The sequence below is a fragment of the Somniosus microcephalus genome, unplaced genomic scaffold, assembly GCF_052327205.1.
Source record: "Somniosus microcephalus isolate GS21.2 unplaced genomic scaffold, FLI_Smic_1.0 scaffold495, whole genome shotgun sequence".
In the NCBI taxonomy this organism is placed as follows: domain Eukaryota; kingdom Metazoa; phylum Chordata; class Chondrichthyes; order Squaliformes; family Somniosidae; genus Somniosus; species Somniosus microcephalus.
The window spans coordinates 171,249-194,478 of record NW_028225682.1 but is presented as its reverse complement, the minus strand read 5'-3'; the positions used below and the strand labels follow the sequence as shown (position 1 = coordinate 194,478).

The 23,230-nt window shown below is 44.5% G+C and overlaps 1 long non-coding RNA gene across 1 annotated transcript in view; it reads left to right on the top strand.

Annotated features, from left to right (window-relative positions):
- The window catches only part of LOC147081640 (uncharacterized), a 33,769-nt gene extending 11,085 nt beyond the window's left edge, over positions 1-22,684 (top strand). The window contains exons 2-3 of the long non-coding RNA XR_015076527.1: positions 9,291-9,435; positions 22,214-22,684. This is a non-coding gene — a long non-coding RNA (uncharacterized LOC147081640). The remainder of the gene's footprint in view (positions 1-9,290; positions 9,436-22,213) is intronic.
- The last annotated feature ends 546 nt before the right edge of the window (positions 22,685-23,230 follow it).

Sequence of the window (23,230 nt, the reverse complement as noted above, 5' to 3'; positions counted from 1 at the left end):
GGACTTCCATGAAGGTCTGGTTTCTCTGTTCAATAGATGACCATCGCTCCTCCAGAGATGTCATTCTATTCAGAACACTCGCCATGTTTTCTGCACTCTGGCGACTTATCACCTCCATGGAGGTTGCCATCCTTTCCATGGTGATGCGTTCATGCGCCAATGACTCCACAAAGGCTCTGCTCATGTTCGCAATGGACTCCTCCATTCGCTCCACACTCGCAGCGACCCTGGAGACAAAACCTGCCAGAGACTCCTGCATCTGTTCCTGGAGTTCCATCACCACTGATCTCATGGATGGACCCAGAGGCAGAGGGTCGACATGCAGCTGAGCCGAGCTGGGAGAGTCCTGCGCCCTCCCGACTAGGACTCTCCACTGCTGTCCCTGTCTCCACCACCTGCTCATGCTCACTTGTGAGCTGTGATACACCAGGTGACAACACTACTCTATTTCGCGAAGGTCCCACCGATGTGTGAGTGTCTGTGCTGGTGCTGGGTGCGCTGAATTCTGCTGACGCGCCCTCAGAGGTTGCAGCTTCCTCTGAGGAGTCAGGATGCTCAGGCTCTTCCTCCTGGCTAGTGGGGACGGGTGCTTGCGATGGTCCTGTGGGGGAGTAAAGGAGAGTCAGAGATGTGATGCCAAGGTTACATGCATATTGCAGATGATCATAAGTCCATCCGTTAGAGCTTTAGAATCATTATCAGCGACTCATGCAATGTCAATGAGAGAGATGGAAAACTATTCTGTCACCAGCTTGCTGTGATGCACCCGTCTGTCCGTCCCCCACTTGCGGAGTTTGAGTGAGAATGAAGGAGTGAGTGTAGAGAATCCATAGCATAGATGCTTAGAAGGAGACAAAGATGGAGTGAGGTGGCAAGACCAAGGGCCCTCCCTGTGTGTTGTAAGTTGTTTTCCTAGCGTCACAGTGATAGGGAGTGTGAGGGCTGCATAGTCGAATAGTTAGGTGAATGTGAGCATAGAGAGAGAGGGAATGGGTAAGGGTGCATGGATGTCAGTGTCAAGTGGGATGTGGAGGAAGAGATTGCTAAAGCTGTGTGCTGGTGAGGAGAGGCAATGGGGATCAGATTGAGGGTGATGGAAAAGTCATACTCACTTTGCCAGTGCGCAGAAGGTCATGAAACCTCTTCCTGCACTGAAGCCAGGTTCTGCGGGCCACCTGGATTCACACAGCCTTGGTCTGCTGGGGAGGCTTCTTCCTCCCTGAAGAAGGGAAGAGCATCTCTTTATTGGCTCTTGCTCCCTCCATTAAAGCTTGCAGGGCAACATCATCAAACCTGGGAGCAGACCTAGGTCTCTCGCTGGTCATTCTGCCTCCAGGTCCCTCTAACATGAAAGGCCAAAAGGTTGGCAGTCTGCAGAAGAAGCAAGGCTTGTTGCAGACCTTAAATGCAGCAGCAATGATGACGTCATCGGAGGCGAGTTTCAGACTGAAAAAACTAATTGGGCCTTGGGTTCCCACACACTGGAACTCAATTGCCCACTTAAGTTAAAATCGCTTCATTCTCCCACATTGATTTAGAATCGGGTGGCTAACACGAAAAGCGGATTACACGACCCCAGATTGCCCCATAACAAAATCGAGCCCGCTGCCTCCATAACCACTGCTTCTCAGAGAACTGAAAATATGTTGTCCTCGACCTATTGACTCTGTTAGGAGGGTAAAAATGAGTGCTTTATATCCATTTTTACAGTGGAGGAAGAGGACGAAATACCAGCAGGAACCTACAAAAAAGTCAAGGCGAGAATCTTAGTGGATTTAATATAAACTAAAAAATGGTAATGGAGAAAATAATGGGACTTCAGATAGATAAATCTCCAGGATCTGATGGTTTCCATCTCAGGGTATTAAAAGAAGTAGATGAGGAAATTGCAGAGGCATTAATCATAATTTTCCAAAGAGGGAAACAGCACAGATGTACCAGAATAATACCAGGGATTAAAGGGTTAAATTATGAGGACAGGTTACAGAAATGTGGTTTATATTCCCTTGAGCTTAGAAGGTTTAGGATGATTTGATTGAGATGTTTAAAGTGATAAATGGATTTGATAGGGTAGATACAATGGGCTAGATTTTCCTGGAGCCGTCAGGTGTGTGGGGGGGGGGAAATCCCAAATTTGGGGGTCCCGACACCATCCCGCCCAAAACCCCACCCCACGCAAGTATCCGGGGCGGAGGGTACCCGCCCCGCACTGGGACCCGCCGAAACCAGGCGGGAAGGGATTAATGCCAATTAACTGCCTGTTAACAGGTAGTTAATAGGCAGTTTTTAGCCTAATCCCTATTTTGAGGGGTTTCGTCTAGGTTTCCCGACAGCTCCAAACCACGCCAGGCTAGAGCAGGCGGGCCGTCGGGTTGAAGGAGTTGAAGGGGTCGCGATGTCAGCGCTCAGGTGAGTGATGGGTGCATGAGTGCAAAGGTAAGTGTGTTTGGTGTGTCTAAAGTGTGTAAAGAACTTTTACTTACCTGTACTTACCTTAACAGCCTTTCTTCCTGTAGCCGTCGGGAGCCCATCACTCACCCGGAACTTAAAGCTGAACGGCTGTGATCTGTGAAAAGTGACAGCCTTCAGCTTTGAGTGCTGCTGAGAGTTCTAACTGAGTCTGTGCAGAAGGATTCATGGTAGAACTCAGACTGTCAGTGTTTCACAGCTTCAAACAGCTGTGAAACACTGATATTTCATCTGTCAAGAACTCTTGACAGATGAAATTGCAGTCTGTGACGTCACCTGTTGCCGGGTGACCCTTAGTTGGCCTGCTGAGCCCGCTGGGCGGGCTCAACAAGGTCAATCAAGGGAAAATCGCGTGGATTGGCCGGACGTCGATGTAGGCGGGTCAAAAACCCAAAAGTTGAAGTCCCGCCTTCTTCCCGACAAGTTCGGGAAAATCTACCCCAATGAAACTATTTCCTCTGGTGGGGCCATAATAAAATTAGAGCTAGGTCATTTAGGAGTGAAATTAGGAATTTATTTTTCGCAGAAGGGATAGTGGTAATCTGGAACTCTCACCAGCCAGGAGATCATTTGAGTAGTCAAGTTTAGAGGTGACAGGCATGAATGAGGGTTTCTGTGGCCAATGGGCAGAAGTGGGCATTGTTACAGTGGTGGAATTATTGTTCTTTATGATGGAGAGGATATGAGGCCGGAAACTCAGTTTGAAGTTGTGAACAATCTGGTTCAGTCTGAGACATAGGAACAGGAGTAGGCCATTCAGCCCCTCGAGCCTGCTCTGCCATTCAATGAGATCATGGCTGATGTGCGATCTAACTCTATATACCCGCCTTTGGCCCATATCCCTTAATACCTTTGGTAAACAAAAAGCTATCAATCTCCAATTTAAACTTAACAATTGATTTAGCATCAATTGCTGTTTGCGGAAGTGAGTTCCAAACTTCTACCATCCTTTGTGTTTAGAAGTGTTTCCTAATTTCATTTCTGAAAGGTCTGGCTCTAATTTTTAGACTATGCCCCCTAGTCCTAGAATCCCCAACCAGCGGAAATAGTTTTTCCTCTCTCTACCCTATCTGTTCCCCCTAATATCCTGAAAACTTCAATCAGATCACCCCTTAACCTTCTAAATTCTAGGGAATACAACCCTAATTTGTGTAATCTCTCCTCGTAACTTAACCCTTGAAGTTCGAGTATCATTCTGGTAAACCTATACTGTACTCCCACCAAGGCCAATATATCCTTCCTAAGGTGTGGTGCCAGAACTGCTCACAGTAACTCCCAAGTGTGGTCTAACCAGGGTTTTGTACAGCTGTAGCATAACTTCTACTCCCTTGTACTCTAGTCCTCTAGATATAAAAGGCCAGCATTCCATTAGCCTTTTTGATTATTTTCTGTACCTGTTCATGACATTTTAATGATCTATGTGCCTGAACCTCCAAGTCTCTTTGGACATCCAATGTTTTCAGCTTTTCACCATTTAGACAATACCCTGTTCTGTCCTTTTTAGGTCCAAAGTGGATGACCTCACATTTGCTTACATTGAAATCCATTTGCCACAGTTTTGCCCATTCACTTAATCTGTCAATATTCCTTTGTAATTTTATCCTTTCATCTACACTGAGACAGTGGTCAAACAAGAGGATAGAATCTGTGGCAAGGGTGCAAGGTTTGTGGGGGCTGAAGTTGATGATTTTGGTCTTCCCAATGTGTAGCTGGAGGAAATTGTGGTTCATCTAAGACTAGTTGTTGGACAAGCAGTCTGATAACACAGAGGCAGTGGAAGAATCGTGGAAGAGATGGTGGAGTAGTAAAGCTGGGTGTCAGTAGCGTCAATGTGGAAGCTATGTCTGCAGACGATGTCACCAAGGGTCACATGTAAAGCAGGAAAGAAAGAAAGAGTTTACATTTATACAGAGCCTTTCACGACCTCAGAACGTCCCAAAACACTTTACAGCCAGTGAAATACTTTTGAAGTGTAGTCACTGTTGTAATATAAGGAAATGGAGGAAGAAGAGGTGAGGAGGGCAAGGATAGATCCTTAGGGACTTCCGAGATGACAGTGAGGGGGTGGGAAGAGACGCTGTTGCTCTGGCTAAAATCAAATTAGTAAGCTTGGAACCAAACAAGGGAAGTCCCACTGAGCTGGACAGTGGAATAGAGGTCAACTGTGTTAAAAGTTGCAGAGAGACCAATGCGTTTGTTGTTGTTCATTGTGAAAGAAATCTTTCATCAACTTAAGTACTGCCTTCACGCTTTCAGTGAATTTTGTTTTTTAACAGCATTTTTAAATTTACTCTGAGGCTAAAGCTCCACATTGATTCTATAAGAATCCTTTTTATTCATGTCTGCACTCATTCCTTCATGTGCTTTCCACTGGGTAACAGCATGACATTTCTGCAGACTTTCAAGTACAGTAAGTGATTGCAAAATGACTTCAATTACAGTCACTTTTCATTTGAATAGACGTGGCTTAGAATAACTATCTGTTCAAATAGATCAAAGCCATCAAATCGCAGGTTCTCTATTTCACGAAGCAGGGAACATTTCACACAACTGACCCAGTCTTTGGCAATGATGTACTTATTTTCAGAGATAGACAAACCTTCAGATAAGCAGGCTATCTGAGGCAGGATTGCATATAGGTACTAAGATACTACAATTTTAAATTTCACACTTTTTACTTGTGTTTTAACCAAAATTGGCAGAAGGTAACTAAATTGCAAGGTATGAGTATAGTTTCTTTATTGAAGGAATTAGCACCATAAACAAAAATAAAGGTTCTTTCAGGCACCTTAACAGGACGAACATTGGCCCATAATTTGCGGCCAGCGGCGAGGTGACAGCGATCCCCGCTGATTTCGAAGAAAGCTACCCACAGAGATCTTGCGATCTCTGGTGAGAACATTAACTTCCTTGATGTGTAATTGATTGTAGGAAGGATGTGAAGGCCTTAGAGAGGGTGCAGAAAAGATTTACGAGAATGATTTCAGGGATGAGGGACTTCAGTTACTTGGATAGACTGGAGAAGCTGGGGTTGTTCTCCTTAGAGCAGAGAAAGTTGAGAGGAGATTTGATAGAGGTGTTCAAAATCATGAGGGATCTAGACAGAGTAGATAGATAGAAATTGTTCCCATTGGCAGAAGGGTCGAGAACCAGAGGACACAGATCTAAGGTGATTGGCAAAAGAACCAAAGGCAACATGAGGAAAATCTGTTTTTACGCAGTGAGTGGTTAGGATCTGGAATACACTGCCTGAAAGGGTGGTGGAGGCAGACTTAATTGTGGCTTTCAAAAGGGAATTGGATAAGTACCTGAAGGAAAAATTTTTGCAGGACTATGGGGGAAAGGGCGGGGGAGTGGGACTAGCTGACGTGCTCTTGCAGAGAGCCGGCACAGGCTCGACGGGCCGAATGGCCTCCTGTGCTGTAATCATTCTATGATTCTATGACAGCAAACCAGGAAATGAAAAGCACTGATTATCTGCACTTTCTAAAAATGTTACCGAGAACAAAATAAAGATTGGGACATACACATGGGGTTATGGTAGAAGCTGAAATATCATGAACAAACTTTTAAAAAAAATGTTTTTTTTTAATCTAGTAACTTTTATCATAATGGAGAAATTTGACATTCCACAAATATAAAATTAGTTTTTCAGGGCCAGAACGGTTGTTTAGCAGTCAATACACTGTTAAATTCCCAGTCACACCTATTCCAACATTTAATGGTATGTTTAACAGCGATATTAGCGCGGAAAAGCTCATGTTTTCGTCAGTTCCACTGATTTCACCGATTGCCGGCTGGGGGGGGCGAGGGGCCCACAGCGCAGCCTGTGTCGGAACAGTGAATGACTGACCGCAACTTCAGAATTTCTGCGTTTAGATGCGCGTGCGCCAAATCCTGAAGCTACGGTCCGTTTTAGAGGGGTAGTGATGGCGAACGCTGACAGCTTATCATCATTCTCCGCCACAAAATCCGGGCCATCATGTCACTGTGATGTTAAGCCACACAAACGTTTCATACGATGCACTTGTTTGTTTGCGATGTGTATACTATAGATGTAACATTGTGCCTTGTATCTTTAAATGTTGACCAGCTGTTTGCAAACCTCAAAAATCCTGTGTTGAGGCATCTAAGCTGAAGGATACTATGACAATTTTAATTTGACTTGACACTCTGTGCACAATGTGTTACTGTGGTTTGTTAATATTTGATCCCATTGTATGAAGAAATTTATGTAGATGCCTGGCATTTACAAAATTCCAAATCCTGGAAACCAAAAATAACAATTTGCAAATATAGGATTGGAGAGCTTCAAAGGTTATTCAAGAAAATCCTTCATACTGAATTCTAGCAAAGCTGTTAGTATTCTTCTCATATAATATGTTCTACAACAACAACAACTTGTATTTATATAGCGCCTTTAACATAGTAAAACGTCCCAAGGCGCTGCACAGAAGTATTTTAAGACAACAAATTTACACCGATCCACATAAGAATAAATTAGGGCAGGTGACCAAAAGCTTGGTCAAAGAGGTAGGTTTTAAGGAGCGTCTTAAAGGAGGAAAGAGAGGTTGAGAGGCAGTGAAGTTTAGGGAAGGAGTTCCAGAGCTTAGGGCCAAGGCAGTTGAAGGCACGACCACCAATGGTTGAGCGATTATAATCAGGGATGCTCAAGAGGGCAGAATTTGAGGAGCGCAGATATCTCGGGGTTGGGGGGTGCGGTTGTGGGGATGAAGGAGTTTACAAAGATAGGGAGAGGCGAGGCCATGGAGCAATTTGAAAACAAGGATGAGAATTTTGAAATCAAGGCATTGCTTAACCAGGAGCCAGTGTAGGTCAGCGAGCACAGGGATGATGGGTGAACGTGACTTGGTGCGAGTTAGGACACGGGCAGCCAAGTTTTGGATGACCTCAAGTTCTAGCTTTGTACTGCTCAATATTTTATTTTTGCATCTGCATGTTGATGGTCAATATTGTGAAATATTTAACTTTCAAAACTAAACCTGAAAAATTCCAGATTGAAAGAAACAAGGGGGATTTAATAAAAATCACAACACTAAAGAGAAAGAAACGAATCTAACTTGGCCAGAGTAAGGAAAGAAAAACTGGCAGACGGCAAATACAAACCAAAAACAACAGAAATCATATTTCCAAACAAAAACGTAATGAATAGAAAGCAATACAGTAGAATTTCAATGATTGTTCTGCCTCTGCTAATTAAAGATTAATAAGAGAAGACGAGATAGTCAATGATAACAATGGAAGACTGCAAAAAGCACTCCAATTCAAGGAAGAGGCCCAGAGCAGTTTCCTTTAGTGTAATTCATAATCAAAGATCTGGCAGCTTAATGTTGCAAGAGCACTAATATAAACACATTGCTGCTTCAAATAATGCCACATGCACAGCCACTGCAGACATATTTGCAATCTAACCACTAAGAACACGTACACAATCATCTTATTTAAAGCAGAGTGAGCTGAAAACGGAGTGAGGACTTTTAAAACAGGAATTTGCTGAGAGTAGAAATTAGGTGCAGAGGTGGAAGAAGATGCTAAATAAATTAACTGAAGGTCAAAAGTTAAGGGCTCGATTTTCCAAGCCCCGAGGAGGCGGGCATGGAGGCGGAACAGCGCGTAAAATCGGAGAAAGTGGGGGCGGATGGCAAACCCGCCTCCGTGCCCTTTTGCCAGGAGGCGGGAGGATGTGCAGCTTCGGGTCCTGTCTCCTGGAGGCGGGAAAGGCTTTTAATCCTTTTAACTGCCTGTTAACAGGTAGTTAACAGGCAAAAAAAGGGATTGCCATTTTACCTTCACAGCTGAAGGCTTCCCGACCTCGGAGGACCCCGCCGGGTTGGAGGAGACGTGGAGGAGGTTTACGGCGGTCGGAGGCACCTGGAAGTAAGGTGTAGAGGTGAGTGATGGGTGCAAGTGTGGAGTGGTAAGTATGCAAGGTGAGTGATAAGTTTAAAAAAGTGTTCACTTACCTTTTTTTACTTCTATAGTCTTTAGCCGTGCTGGATCAGGAGAGCAGACATCCACCTTGTCAATTTCAGGTAATGGCTGATGGACCCTCCGATCCATCAGACATCTGAAATTTACTTTTTTACAATGTTTTTTCAGTCCTCACCACAAAAACGAATCAAACTGAAGAGAATGTCAGTGTTTGACAGCTTCACAGAGCTGTCAAACGCTGTCATTTCTTCTTTCAAGAAGTCTTGACAGCACGTCTGATGTTGAAGTGATCTGGCAGTGACTTCCTCCCTAATTGGCTTGCTGAGCCCGCAGGGCGGGCTTAACATGCTCAATCAGAGGAAAATCCCTCTGGTCAGGCGAGGATGGAGGCGGGACATTTACACAACAAGCAGCAGTCTCGCCTCCAAGTCTCCTCCATTGACAAAATCCAGCCCTAAGTGTTCAATTATTTACTCTTCCTTTAACACTTAACTATATGGTACATTAAGAGGTTACAAAATGTAAAAAATAGAAATTTATAATGGGAACAATGGGCAGTTAAGAGTCAAGTGTGGAACTGGAGTCACATATAGGCCAACCAGGGAAGGACAGCAGCTTTCCTTTCCTAAAGATCATTAGTGAACCAGTTGTGTTTTTACAACAAGCCGACAGATTCACTTTTACTAGCATCGATTTTAGATCAGTGGCATCCAGAAACATCTGAATTTACGAACAGACTTCAAATGTGAAACATCAAGGCTATGTTAAATGATACCAATAAGTTAAAACTTTAATGATGCTTAAATTAATCTAATGTATCATTTTGCTGTTCCCAATTATAGCTCAATTCTCTTGTTTTTTTTGTCTAGAATTGTCTTTAGCAGAGAAGCAGTAAAGCAATTACTTGTAAGTGGATGCAGTTGTTACAGTAATGATGCACCTGACGATATGGTTCTGGGAATGTGCTTCAACAGTCTTGGTATCCCAGTAACACACAGTCCTCTTTTCCACCAGGTAATCCTTCCTTTGGAATGGTCTCTCGTCAGTACAAAAACCATCTATTGCAAACTGGAAGTAACAAGCTCACTACTTAATTACTTGCAAATAAGATGGAGGTTCTTTACATGTATATAAAAAAGGGGAAAAAACTACTGCAAATGCTGGAGGCCTGTCCGCATCTGAAAAGAGAAAAGTTAGGTTAACGTTTCAGGTGACAAATGATCTCTGTTTGAAATGTTAACCCCTGAGTTTCAGATGCTGACAGACCTTGTGTATTTCCAGCAATTTGCTTTTATTTCACTTTTTTGTGTATGTTCAGTGCTTTTAATTAGGTTCTGGAAATTGAAAATTATATTATATTACTGTACTGCACGCATTGTTTTGCAAATTAATTAATTGTTGTTTTGCAAATGAATGAATACAGTGGACCCTTAAGTATCGTAAGATAGTAATGTTTTATCTGGCCAACCCTTTTAAACCACCCATCAGTTTCCTTACCATGATTTTGAAACTAATAGCACTGTGACCCCCTTTCCTAATAGGAATTCAGCCAGTTCTTTAAAAAAAAAATCTGCCATGGCTTTCAGTTCCAGCACCCACTGGTATATTTGACCCAGCGACGATGAAGGGTCGGCGATATACTTCTGAATCAGGATGGTGTGTGTGATGAAATATGTCATTTATCAGACTCTGTACTTAACTACATATATTGTATTGCCTGCTCCGGTGTTTTACCTTGTATTGTATATAGTACACCGCCCCCTTTCTCCCCATTGGATGTGTCGGCTCCGCCCATACCTGGCCCTACTTAAGACAAGCCCAGGCTTGTCTTGCAGCAGAATGCTAGGTGAAGCTAGGTGCAGACACAGGCATCTTTCTTTGCTAATAAAAGCCTTGTTTTATTCAGTTAACTTTGAGTCTTGAAGTTATTGAGGCGCATCAATTTTATTAGCAAACTTTTAACGATGGATCAACTTTTGAAACCGGAACGCTTGGATTTGGACCCGCATGCTTCGGATGCATCGGCACGGTTTGGACACTGGTTCCAGTGCTTGGAATTTTTTATAGCTAACTCCGAAGCCGTCACAGCCTCTAAAGCCACCGGAGATGTGAAACTCGGGATCCTGCAGAATCGGGTAAGCCACCGGGTTTTTCCACTCATCCAAGACGCCGCCACCTACCTGGATGCCTGCAACATTCTAAAGGCCCACTATCAGCGGCCTACCAACGAGGTGTACGCCAGGCACCTGCTTGCTACCTGCACACAGCGACCCGGAGAGTCGCTAGAGGACTTTCTAGTCACCCTAAAAGTGCTTGGAAAAGACTGCAAATGCAAAGACGTGAAAGCCACGGTATACACAGACGAGCTTATTCGGGATGCCTTTATCGCAGGCCTTAGCTCTAAGTACATCCGGCAGAGACTGCTAGAGAAAACGGGCCTAGATCTGACACAGGCTGTGGACACAGCGCGATCGCTGGATGTGGCTCAGAAGAACTCTGACTCCTACTCGTCAGGCCGCGCGGCCCACACCGCCTCTGCTTCCCCGCCCGGTAGCCCAACACCGTCGGGGCCCTGCTCTCCCCCCAGAAGCCCTACGACCACTGCGACGCATCGGGGCCCCAAATGCTACTTCTGCAGGCAGCCGAAGCACACCAGGAACCTGTGCCCGGCGAAAGGCACCACCTGCTGTAAGTGTGGTAAGAAGGGGCACTTTGGGAAGGTGTGCAGAGGGAACCCCGCAGGCAAAACCGCCGCGTGCACGCCGTGGGAGCGGCCATCTTGGACGCCATCTTGTCCGACCTCGTGGGGTCCGCCATCTCGCGAGCAGACATCGTGGACGCCATCTTACCCGGCCCCGTGTGGCCCACCATCTTGTCCCGATCAGGGCCCTACAGTGGCGTCGATCACAGTGGACCAGTCCAGACCGCACCCACTATCCAAATCGATGGTGGACATCGAGGTAAACGGGTGCAAGGTTAAATGTTTAATTGACAGCGGGAGCACGGAGAGCTTCATTCACCCTGATCTGGTACAATGACTCTCTCTAACTATAGTCCCTACTCAGGGCACGATCTCTATGGCCGACAAAACCCAGATATCGACTATTGCAGGTTACTGCGCGGTACGATTGTCCGTTAAAGGCACTGTATATAATAATTTTAAACTGTTAATTATGAAGGATTTATGTGTGAGCGTGATCTTGGGCCTGGATTTTCAGTGCCACCACCAAAGCATCACGCTCAATTTCGGTGGGACCCAGCCGCCCCTCACAGTGTGCGGTCTGGCTACCCTGAAGGTAAAGCCGCCTTCGCTATTCGCGAACCTTACCCCTAACTGCCGGCCAATAGCGACCAAAAGCAGGAGGTACAGCTGGGAGGACAGGCGGTTTATCGCGACCGAGGTAGACAGGCTCCTGAAGGAGCGCATTATTGAACGCAGCAACAGCCCGTGGCGCGCCCAAGTGGTGGTGGTGAGGGGTAGCGAGAAGAAGCGGATGGTGATTGACTATAGTCAAACAGTCAACATCTATACCCAACTAGACGCCTACCCGCTACCCCGCATATCCGAGATGGTGAACCAAATCGCCCAATACCGGGTGTTCTCCACCATCGACCTCAAGTCAGCGTACCACCAATTCACAATTCAAATCGCTTTATTGGCATGATAAGTTACATCTTATGTTGCCAAAGCATCAAAATACATTTATGGTTTAGCACATAAACGCAGTTCTATTCATACAGTGTATAAACAGGTATATCCCTGAGTGTATAAATATACATTCGCATTCTTTATATATATTCTTTTCTTAGTTTACTGGTTGTCCCTCTGTTCATGGCAAGCTGTAACATAGTGTGCCGCCAGTGTTACACAGCTTCTCTCCTCTCCCAGTAGGAATGGGAGTTTTTGGTTGTCATTCAGATTTCTGAAATCAGGGCATATTTGTGAGAATTTTTGGTAGAAATTCTCCCTGATGCCCTGATATTTTCCGCAGGCTGTGAGGAAGTGCATCTCTGTCTCCACTACTCCCTGACTGCAGTGAGAGCATATCCTGTCTTCTCTTGGCAGCCTGGTCTGCCTGTGTCTGCCTTTTTCGATCGCTAGGCTATGTTCGCTAAGTCTGTACCTTGTCAAGGTTCTTCTCAGTTTGTTATCCTTTACCATGGTCAGGTAATCAGCTATGTTGTATTGTCTGTTTAGGGCCAAGTAGCAATTGAGTTTGCTTTGGGTTTTTGTTGTTTCTGCCCAATATGTCAGATATTTTTCCTTTTGCTTAGCGACGATTGTGTTGGGTCGAATTCTTTGTGTTACCCTGTCACTGTCCTGGGGCTGGTTATTGTTAGTATTGTTAGTAGTTACTTCACTGAGTCCCAGGACTAGTTGACTGAGGGTATTCTTCTTTATGGTCAGCTCTTGGCATTTCAGGGCGTCGTAGTGATAGCATTGGGGATTGCTCATTTGTAGGTGATTCCAAAATTTGGTGGCTCTTTTTTGGATAGTGATTATTAATGGATATTGGCCTAGTTCCGCCCTGCATGCATTGTTTACTGTTTTCCTTTGAGTCCGGAGGATACTTTTACAGAATTCTGCATGTAGGATCTCAATTGGGTGTTTGTCCCATTTTGCAAATTCTTGTTGAGTTAGCGGTCCCCATACCTCACTGCCATAGAGTGCAATTGGTTCAATTACTGATTTGAAAATTTTGAGCCAAATGCTAATTGGGATTTCTATTTGGATTGATTTTTTGATGGCATAGAGCCACCAGCTCCCTATCAGACCAGAGGACTGTTCGTACACCCCCTTTGAGGCAAACGGACGCCTCTACCAGTTCCTCAGAGTCCCCTTTGGGGTGACGAATGGGGTCTCGGTCTTTCAGAGGGAGATGGACCGCATGGTCGATGACCACCACTTGCAGGCAACCTTCCCCTATCTCGACAACGTCATCATCTGCGGCCACAACCAACAGGACCACAACTCAAACCTCGCGAGGTTTCTGAAAACCGCACAAAAACTCAACCTCACCTACAACGAGGACAAGTGCGTTTTCAACACCACGCGCCTCTGCATACTAGGCAGCGTGGTGGAGAATGGGGAAATCGGACCAGACCCCGACCGATTGCGCCCCCTACGGGAGCTGCCCCTGCCCAACACTCCCAAAGCCCTGAAAAGGTGCCTGGGGTTATTCTCGTATTATGCCCAATGGGTCCCCAACTACTCCGATAAAGCCCGCCCCCTCTTGAAAGCATCCTCTTTCCCGCTCTCTGCTGAGGCCCATGCTGCCTTCAAAAGCATTAAGCAGGATATTGAGCGGGCCACGCTACAGGCAGTGGACGAGAACACTCCCTTTCAAGTGGAAAGTGATGCGTCTGACTTTGCCTTGGCGGCCACCCTCAACCAGGCGGGGCGGCCCGTAGCTTTCTTCTCGAGGACCCTCCAGGGGCCCGAGATCAGACACTCCTCCGTGGAAAAGGAGGCCCAAGCCATCGTGGAGGCAGTGCGCCACTGGCGGCACTACCTAGCCGGCAAACGCTTCACCCTACTTACCGACCAGCGGTCGGTAGCGTTTATGTTCAATAATAAAGAGGGGGGAAATTAAAAATGATAAGATTCTTAGGTGGCGGATCGAGCTCTCCACCTTCGAGTACGACATCATATACCGGCCGGGGGCCCTTAACGAATCCCCCGACGCCCCCTCACGAGGGATGTGTGCCAACGCCACCGGGGATCGGCTACAGACCCTCCACAACGACCTCTGCCACCCAGGGGTCACACGGCTGTTCCACTTCATAAAGTCCCGCAACTTACCCTACTCGATTGAGGAAGTTCGGTCCCTGACCAGGAACTGCCGCACTTGCGCTGAGTGCAAGCCTCGGTTCTACCGCCTGATAGAGCCCACCTAATCAAAGCTACACGGCCCTTTGAGCGGCTCAGCTTAGATTTCAAGGGCCCCCTTCCGTCCGTCGACCGCAATGTTTACTTCCTGAACATTGTGGACGAATACTCCCGTTTCCCATTTGCCTTCCCCTGCCCAGACATGACCAGCGCCACAGTCATTAAATGCCTCAACAGCCTGTTCTGCCTGTTCGGTATGCCAAGCTATATCCACACGGATAGGGGGGCGTCCTTCATGAGTGAAGAGCTACGCCAGTACATGCTGCCCAAGGGGATTGCCACGAGCCGTACCACCAGCTACAACCCCCGGGATAACGGCCAGGTGGAGCGAGAGAACGGGACAGTATGGAGGGCAGTCACTCTAACTCTAAGGACCAAGGGCCTCCCTATCTCCCGCTGGCAGGAAGTCCTCCCAGATGTGCTCCACTCAATACGGTCACTATTGTGTACTGCCACTAATGCCATACCTCATGAGCTAATGTTTGTGTTTCCCCGGAAATCCACCTCAGGCATATCCATACCGTCATGGCTCTCCACCCCAGGTCTGGTACTTTTGCGGAAGCATGTGAGGGGCCACAAGACGGACCCTCTCGTGGAGCCAGTGCACCTGCTCCACGCCAACCCACAATATGCGTATGTCCGGCACGCCGACGGACGGGAGGACATTGTGTCCATAAAAGACCTCGCCCCAGCCGGTAACAACAGCGACAACGACGACAACAGCCACAGCAACTATTACCCACCCACTCCACCCACTATTCTTTCATCACCCCCGGAAGAACACCAGCCAACGGTACCCCCACCACCTACTCCTTCAACAACCCTGGTGGCGCCCCCGGCAGAGACCCAGGAGGTCACCCGGGACACCCAGCCAGCACCCGCGGCACCGCAACCGTTACGTCGGTCACAGAGGACTATCACACTCCCGGACAGACTAAATCTGTAGAAGGCGTGAATGTGATGAAATATGTCATTCATCAGACTCTGTACTTAACTACATATATTGTATTGCCTGCTCCGGTGTTTTACCTTGTATTGTGTATAGTGCACCGCCCCCTTTCTCCCCATTGGATGTGTCGGCTCCGCCCATACCTGGCCCCACTTAAGACAAGCCCAGGCTTGTCTTGCAGCAGAACAGCAGAATGCTAGGTGAAGCTAGGTGAAAACACAGGCATCTTTCTTTGCTAATAAAAGCCTTGTTTTATTCAGTTAACTTTGAGTCTTGAAGTTATTGAGGCGCATCAGTGTGTGACTTGGATGGGAACTTGGAGGTGGTGGTGTTCCCATGCGCCTGCTGCCCTTGTCCTTCTAGGTGGAAGAGGGGGTGGGTTTGGGAGGTGCTGCCGAAGAAACCTTGGCGAGTTGCTGCAGTGCATCTTGTAGATGGTACACACTGCAGCCACGGTACGCCGGTGGTGGAGGGAGTGAATGTTTAAGGTGGTAGATGGGGTGCCAATCAAGCAGGCTGCTTTGTCTTGGATGGTGTCGAGCTTCTTGAGTGTTGTTGGAGCTGCACTCATCCAGGCAAATGGAGAGTATTCCATCACACTCCTTACTTGTGCCTTGTAGATGGTAGAAATGCTTTGGGGAGTCAGGAGGTGAGACACTTGCCGCAGAATACCTAGCCTCTGGCCTGCTCTTGTTGCCACAGTATTTATGTGGCTGGTCTAGTTAAGTTTCTGGTCAATGGTGACCCCCCCAGGATGTTGATGGTGGGGGATTCGGCGATGGTAATGCTGTTGATTGTCAAGGGGCGGTGGTTAGACTCTCGCTTGTTGGAGATGGTCATTGCCTGGCACTTCTGTGGCGCGAATGTTACCTGCCACTTATCAGCCCAAGCCTGAACGTTGTCCAGGTCTTGTTGCATGTGGGCATGGACTGCTTCATTATCTGAGGAGTTGTGAATGGCACTGAACACTGTGCAGTCATCAGCGAACATCCCCATTTCTGACCTTATGTTGGAGGGAAGGTCATTGATGAAGCAGCTGAAGATGGTTAGGCCTAGGACACTGCCTTGAGGAACTCCTGCAGCGATGTCATGGGGCTGTGATGATTGACCTTCAACCACCACAGTCATCTTCCTTTGTGCTAGGTATGACTCCAGCCAGTGGAGAGTTTTCCCCCTGATTCCCATTGACTTCAGTTTTACTAGGGCTCCTTCATGCCACACTCGGTCAAATGCTGCCTTGATTTCAAAGGCAGTCACTCTCACCTCACCTCTGGAATTCAGCTCCTTTGTCCATGTTTGAACCAAGGCTGTAATGAGGTCTGGAGCCGACTGGTCTTGCCAGAACCCAAACTGGGCATCAGTGAGCAGGTTATTGGTGAGTAAGTGCCGCTTGATAGCACTGTCGATGACACCTTCCATCACTTTGCTGATGATTGAGAGTAGACTGATGGGGCAGTAATTGGCCAGATTGGATTTGTCCTTATTTTGGATAATTCCTTATGCTATCCATCATCAAAGTCTCGAACATTTTCCCACAGTTGAGATGAAGCTTAAGGATACATTCCCTTTTTTCTAAAGATGGAGGTCACATTTGCTGCTTTCTAATCCATTAGGATGTTACTCAATTCCGATGAGTTTCGAAAGATATCGATGAAGGGATCTGCAATCACCTCAGCTAATTCCAGTAGCACCCTCGGATGGAAATTGTCAGATCCTTGCTTAGCTTCAGCTTCTTAAACCTTCCAACTACAATGCTTTCCAATATGGTCTCACCTATATATACTTCCCTCAGCTCAGGCAGCCCTCCCTTTCAATAATAAAAGCAATCAAAATAAATGATATCAAATCCCACCATATTTCTGCCCTCCCCACTGCTACTGATAAACAGTTCAACATCCCTCTATACCCTTCTCTAGCTCATGATATCCTTAAAGAATCCTTTGCTATTATCAGTTATATTTTCTATATATTCCTCTCATGTTTGCTTGTTGCATCTCATCAGTTTCTTAATCTCCCTCTAATTGATTTTGTAATTCTCCCTATCTTATTCCTTCCCTGTACATTTCAGAATTTTCCGCATCTTTTATTTCTCCCTAATGACTTTTCCTTCATGTTAGTTTTATTCTTTTTTGGCCCTCAAACATGTTTCTGTAATAAACTGTTTCTGCAATGTTAAAAATATCTCCTTAGAGCACTCCCATTTCCCTCCACACCATTCCTTTTAAATAATCCTTCCCATATTATTCCTTTACATAGGATATATGGCACAGAAACAGGCCATTCGGCCCAAACAATCCATGCCAGCGTTTATGCCCCACTCGAGCCTCCTCCCATCTTTCCTCATCTAACTCTGTCATCATAACCCTCTATTCCCTTCTCCCTCATATGCTTATCTAGCCTCCCCTTAAATGCATCTATACTATTTGCCTCAACTACTCCCTGTGGTAGCGAGTTCCATATTCTCACCACTCTCTGGGTAAAGAAGTTTCTTCTGAATTCCCTATTTGATTTCTTGGTGACCATCTTATATTGATGGCCTCTAGTTATGCCCTTCCCCACAAGTGGAAACATTCTCTCTGTATCTACTCTATCAAAGCCTTTCATAATTTTAAAGACCTCAATTAGGTTACCCTTCCGCCTTTTTTCAAGCAAATAGAGACCCAGCCTGTTCATCCTTTCCTGATAGGTATACTCTCGCATTTCTGGTATCATCTTTGTAAACCTTCTCTGCACCCTCTCCAGTGCCTATATATCCTTTTTAGAATATGGCAACCAGAATTGTACGCAGTACTCCAAGTGTGAACTAACCAAGGTTCGATACAAGTTTAACATAACTTCACTACTTTTCAATTCTATCCCTCTAGAAATAAACCCTAGTGCCCAGTTTGCTTTTTTTATGGCCTTGTTAACCTGTGTCGCTACTTTTAGTGATTTGTGTATTTGTGCTCCGAGATCCCTTTGCTCCTTTACCCCACCCAGTCTCGCACCCTCCAAGTAATAAGTGACCTCCCTAATCTTCCTACCAAAATGTAATACCACACATTTATCTGTGTTGAATTTCATTTGCCAATTATATGCCCATTCTGCAAGTTTATTAATGTCTTCCTGTAATTTGTTACAGTCCTCCTCAGTATTAACTATCCCCCCAATTTGGTGTCGTCCGCAAATTTAGAAATTGTGTTTTTGATACCAAAGTCTAAATCGTTAATATAAATTGTGAACAACAGTGGTGCTAGCACTGATCCTTGTGGAACACCACGACCCACCTTCTGCCACTGTGAATAGCTACCCTTTACCCCTACTCTCTGCTTTCTGCCCTGGAACCAACTAGCTATCCATTATGTCCCCTGACTCCGCATTCCCAGACATTATTTAGTCTATTATGTGGTACCTTATCGAAGGCCTTTTGAAAACCTAGATAAATTACATCTTCTACATTACCCTTGTCTACTCTCTCTGTTACCTCTTCAAAAAATTCAATTAGGTTGGTGAAGCAAGATGTTCCCTTTTGAAATCCAATGGTGACTATTCATTATTATATTTTTGGCTTCTGGATGTTCTTCTATTTTCTCCTTTAGTAAGGATTCCATTATTTTTCCTACCACCGATGTTAAGCTGACTGGTCTGTAGTTCCCTGGACATGTTCTATCTCCCTTCTTAAATATGGGTATTATGTTAGCTATCTGCCAGCCCTCTGGCACTGCACCTTTTTCTAATGAATTATTAAATATGTATAGTAATGCCTCTGCTATCTCTTCCCTAGATTCTTTGAGTTTGATTACTTTATTTAATATATCTCTTTTTATTTTAACTGTCATGTCCACCTGTTCTATCTGGTAAATACTGAGGCAAAGTAATTATTTAATATTTCTGCCATCTCTCTATCACTGCCTGTGATATTATCCTTCCCATCCCTTAGTGGCGCTATTCTCATCCTGACCTATTTTTTATTGATGTGCCTGTAAAATATTTTACTATTTTGTTTGATGTTCCTTGATAATTTAATTTCATAGTTCCTCTTTGCCTTACTAATTGTTTTTTTTACTTCTTTCCTAATCGCTTCATATTTTCCCTTATCATGCTCTCCTTTCATAGAGCATTTCATTCCCTTAAAGTCTGCATTGCTGAAACTAATTTCTTAATAATTTTTATTTCCTGTTCTGTCCCCATTTCACCTTAAAATAATCAACTTCATGGCCTCTAGATCCCAAATGACCCCTTACTTCAATTAGTTAGGCACAAGTCCAACATTGGCTTCCCCTTGTGGTTTTGCATGCCTGCTGTTTAAGAAAAGATTTTTGAAGTAGTTCAATAAACTCCCTTGCACATGCAGCTTATCTCTATTGTAAGTCCCAGTCTATGTCAGGAAGATTAAATTCCCTACATGTGGCATCTTGGAACTCATCTTTTTAATGACCTTCCACCACAGTACCCCCACCTCCATTTTATCTTGCGATGGCCTGTAACATATTCCTACCACTAACTTTTTTCCGTTTTCTACTTCTTAATCCACACAGAGATTTTGTGCCAAATGCTACCTTTACGTTAGGACAATTATTTTTTTAAAAAGTTAGTTACCATATGGAGATTTATTTTTTTCCTGTAGTATTAATCTGGCTATATTGGAGGTGTTCACAAAAGTGCATATTCTCATTAAAAGAAAGAGTCACCACACTGGCAATAATGGTCACCTTTAAAACCAATTATTCCTCTTCTGATCCACCAAAATGAGATCTCTCTCCTCTGTGCATAATGGAAATTGACAGGTAAACAAGGGTTCCCAAATTATACTCCTGATTGGTGCTTTCAATTTTGAATTATTTGCTTCTTCCCCATTTGCTAACTTCAGTCTTCACCAGTAACACTCAATCCATTGGTCCTATTGGCAAATTGAGCTGATCCATTAGCTCAGATTTTCCTCTATGTACCCTCTCACAATCCCAGCCATTGAACCTGCTATAAGGCCAACAGCACCTGCCAAAAATGCATTCCCAACACCAATCGCTATTCTTCCATCTGCAGAAGTGAGAACAAAATATTTTTAGGGAACACAAATCATTGTATGCTGGAAATATTAGGCTACTGCACTAGAAAGTGGATGGAACAGGAGGTGGAAGAGGTCATTTTGCTTTTATTTAGAAGCTAAAGATGCTAGGAGAGAATTTCCATGGGGTTCTCCTGATCTCTTGCAGTAACTTCGACAGGAACCCTGGAGAAACAGTACAAACAGTTGTATACCCCATTTTCCCAGGGCTTCTGCAGATCTTTACTTAAGTTACATCAGGAGATCGCGAGAACACCAACGGAAATTCCAGGTGGCTATTTCCACATACTCTCTGTTTGCTTTCTCTAGCGATTGTTCCTACCTCTTTTTCCCCATGGCCCATTTTTGGAGCACCACCCATTGAAGCTGGCTAATGATACTTGCTTACATTTCTTTCTCTTTTATCGTTTTGTATAATACACCACCAGTAATCACAAGGTTTCCATGAGCAGGCTTCTGCACTCCAAGTAGTGCTTCAACACTTCAAAGCATTAGAGTGGCTTTATTGTTACATGTTTATTTTAAGCAAGCAGGGTATTGGTCTAGAACTGGTAATAAAAAGGTGAATTAGCGGTTATTTTTCTTGACCTCAAAGTTCCAAATAAGAAACAACCTGACTGCTATCAGTACTAAAGCCTCCTCAACCTTCCGATCCCATATTCCTATAAAAATGTGTACAACTTTGTTAGCTGTGCTAAGGAATATGAATAAAAGGAGTTGTGATTCATGATCTCACAGCAGATTTAAATGCAGCTCTATATATGTTGAGGAGCATGGCTAAATACTACTGCCACTTGGACTTGTACTTCATGAGTACAGCCGTTAATCACTGACATTGCGGGAAAACAGTATTTAGCAACGCTCTAATTGATAGCTATCAAAAATGTGAAAAGTATTCCAACAACAACTTGCATTTATGTGGTGCCTTTAATGTAGTAAAATGCCCCATTGCACTTCACAGGTACATTATCAAACAAAATTTGACACCGAACCACATAAGGAGATTGTAGGACAGGTGAGAGGCAGGTTTTAAGGAGGAGAGCGAGGTAGAGAGGCAGAGAGGTGTAGGGAAGGAATTCCAGAGCTTAGGGCCTAAGCAATGGAAGGCAACACCGCCAGTGGTGGAGTGATTAAAATAGGGGATGTGCAAGAGGCCAGAATTGGAGGAGCGCAGAGATCTCTGAGGGTTTTAAGGCTGGAGGAGGTTACAGAGATCGGCCCTGGAGGGATTTGAAAAGAAGGATGAGAATTTTAAAATCGAGGCTTTGCCGGACCGGTAGCCAATGTAGGTCAACGAACACAGGAGTGACGGGTGAAGGGGACTTGGTACGAGTTAGAATATGGGCAGCAGAATTCTGGATGAGTTCAAGTTTACAGCAGGTGGCAGGTTGGCCAGGAGAGCCTGTCTATACTATGTAATTGTTTTTGACACCACACTTGGAATACTGAACCTATATAACATTTTGAAATATTTATTAATATAATAATGAATCATTATAACAAATTTCAGTTCCCTTCTGTTCTTCTCATTTGCTTTGTTATATATACAGTAGCATTACAAATTAATGGATTTTTTAAATACAGGAAACAAAATATTGATTTAATAAGTTGAAAGGCACACGGGATTGAGGAAATGGAAGGTTTTTCAACATTGCTATTAAAAAAAATTTCAGCAAATTCTGGCCCAATTAGTGTACAACAGTGATGGGAATGAAGTAAATAATATAACAATAATAGGATGCTCCTTTATGGATAGTATTCCTTGAAAAATCTGAACCATGATAGAATTTTTCAAAAGCTACATGTTGGGATATCTAATAAGATCCTGGTGACTTGGAGAATTTGAACAATCTGGCAAATGTGAGCAGAAATATAATCTCTAACATTTTCTATTGTATCTGTTTTCTAGGCACGTCCAGTGGACTATCCAAAGGACTATCTTGCACACCAGGTTCCAATTTCATTCCATAAACACTGGAATATTGATCCAGTTGAAGTCTATCTCACTTGGTTGGCAAATGAGGATGACCCTGTATTGCGCCAAATAATAAGGAAACCAAAAAAGGAAAGAGAAGATTTATGAATGCCTTATCAATGAATATGCATTTTTAATATATCAATAAATAGTTCTCTTAGTTTTCACTAAGACTGAATGCAAATAGCATCGTGATTTTCACAACGCCCTATGAAAATGTATTCACATTAATAATTTTGCTTAATACTTTTTGTATTACTAAGTAAAATGCTGAATTGTATTTGTAATTCTCTTGGACAGCATTTGAAACAGTATTTCTGGAAGGTTTGTGCATTTTATGCTTTTCTGTTAATGTTAAAAGAATTTGTCTAATTTTGTAAAAATAAAATTCTATCTATATATATATATATATATAAAAAAATTAACTTATTTTATTACACTAAAAGTGCTATTTGCTGCTTAAATTGGCCACTGATTTTGAAAAATTACCCTGATGGGATCATTTTAACCTAACCCGCCTGGCGTCCATTTTACACCCTGCCTGATTGTATTCTCCATCAAAATCAGTGGATAGTAAAATTGGTAGCAAGGTTGAGAAAGAGGTTCCGCAGACACTGATCCTGTCCAACAGGAACGATGTACTCACTACCTGTGAGGACAAGGAGAAAGACTGCGGGGAGGACAGCCACAATGCAGACCAAGGCACCGTGGCTCAGAAGAGCAGAATAGAAATGCGGTAGTGATAGGGGACTCTATAATTAGGGGGATAGATAACCTCCTCTGCAGCCAAGAATGAGAATCCCGAAGGGTGTGTTGCCTACTCGGTGCCAGGGTAAGGAATATCTCGAGGCGGCTGGAGAGGAATTTGGAAAGGGAGGTGGTAAATCTAGTTGTCCATGTTGGAACAAATGACTTAGGTAGGAACAGGGAGGAGGTGCTGCTGAAGGATTA